Source organism: Ptychodera flava, chromosome 2, assembly GCF_041260155.1.
Source record: "Ptychodera flava strain L36383 chromosome 2, AS_Pfla_20210202, whole genome shotgun sequence".
In the NCBI taxonomy this organism is placed as follows: Eukaryota; Metazoa; Hemichordata; class Enteropneusta; family Ptychoderidae; genus Ptychodera; species Ptychodera flava.
In genome coordinates this window covers 45,356,283-45,358,243 of record NC_091929.1, presented here as the reverse complement: position 1 = coordinate 45,358,243, position 1,961 = coordinate 45,356,283, and positions in this window count along the sequence as shown.

The window sequence follows — 1,961 nt, the reverse complement described above, 5'->3', positions numbered from 1 at the left end:
AGAACATAATGTGAAAATTTCACAAAATTTGATCCAGCCAGAGTGGAGTTAAATTCTTTAGAAACATTGGAATTAGAGAAAAGAGAAGCTGGGAATCGGGTGATTTGCATACATTTGCATAAATTAACACTTCTTTATCACGTAACTTATAACTGCTTTACAAGCTAAAAGATGAACCAAACCAATATGTTAATATTTGGTCAGAAAATTAATGAAAATTGAATGAATTTTTGCAAAAAATGATTTTGGAGCAAAATGCGCTGTGTTAGGTGCAGTGCCCCCTTACAAGTAATATCCTTTCAATTGCCAAACTGACAAATAAAGCAATACGTTTCTTTATAACCTTTGATGACTGAAATAATCGGTTGGACAATTGAATTACACAGATTACTTATTTCATCACCTTTGCTTCTCCTTCTTTATGTTGAGTATGTGATACTTCGGTATAAAATGGTTATAGCAATAAAGTGGCGATAGCTACTTTGATTCTCTGTCGACCGTGTCTTTATACTGTATTTTCTCGGAGCATGACATGAAAGGTCTCTCACAATCTTGTATCGTCACGGGAAAAGAGAATTTTACTATTGCAATTTAGAAATCAGTTTCAAACGCTCAGAAACTCAAACTCGCATATAACTTATATTTATATATGTCGCAGTCCTTCGCATATTTAATGAACTTTTCTAATTAGAGATGGATATCTGAAGTTGACAAAACTTATATACTGAAACTTATGGGTTGGAAGCAGTGGCCGACTGGTTTTGTGTGAGGCCTAGCAGCTAGGCGATGTTGCCGTGAGTGTGTGGGGGTTCGAATCCCGTTTGGGTTATAGTAAAATTTATATTTCTTTAACCTGAGTGGACAGTTCTGCTGGTGGATATTTACTTGTCCCCGAGTCTGTCTGATAGCTCAGTAAAAAGCTTCGTGCTTTTCCGATTACTATATGTGTGTACTTTGTGTGTGTACTGTGTCTGTGTGTCGTCTGCTCCACGCATACCGTGTTGTTCGGTCGCGCACAGAATTGAAACATCTAAGTCGGTTACTGTGACCAACTCTTTTGGGTTGGAAGCAGTGGCCGACTGGTTTTGTGTGAGGCCTAGCAGCTAGGCGATGTTGCCGTGAGTGTGAGGGGGTTCGAATCCCGTTTGGGTTATAGTAAAATGTATATATTTGACAAAACTTATATACTGAAACATGGGAGCATTTTCAGTTCATATGTGGTTGACAAATGCATTCACTTATACCATGTTTTCAAATCTCGGTGCATTTTATCGGAAGCCAGACCGAACTGCGCATTATTTTTTTCACAAACTTAGAGGGTTTGATCAAGGCATCATGGGATCGCACGCATACGCAGAACACGCTCTGGCCGTTGACAGGATCGGCATCAATAAAAACCAAACCTTGAGCACTGCTCATGACATTATACCTACTTTGGCCAACTTAAATTGATTTTGTTTTCAGTCTTTTGGATTTTGGAGGCAGACAATTAGACAGTCCCTCCGGATTTTTAATGATGATAGTGAATTCAGTATTGCCGATCGGATTTGAACTCATAACATACTGCAGTAACCTCGGAAAATATCCGGTCTGAGCAAGCTACAGGGGTGTACATACATAGCAAAATTGTAACGACGGAGCTGTCATTATTTACGGCCTGCGGGGCGGAGGAATGATCTCGAAAATCCGATATCGTTTTGTACGCCCTTAGTTTTTGACAGCTTGGGCTAGAGACCTTAACATTGTCCAAAGTCGCCATAATATCTGTCCGTGTGTGTGTGTGTGTGTGTGTGTGTGTGTGTGTGTGTGTGTGTGTGTGTGTGAGAGAGAGAGAGAGAGAGAGAGAGAGAGAGAGAGAGAGAGAGAGAGAGAGAGAGAGAGAGAGAGAGAGCGTGAGAGCGTGTGTGTTTTTTGTTTGCAGATTATGGATAACCCAAGTACTTCGCCGAAGCGAACAAAAG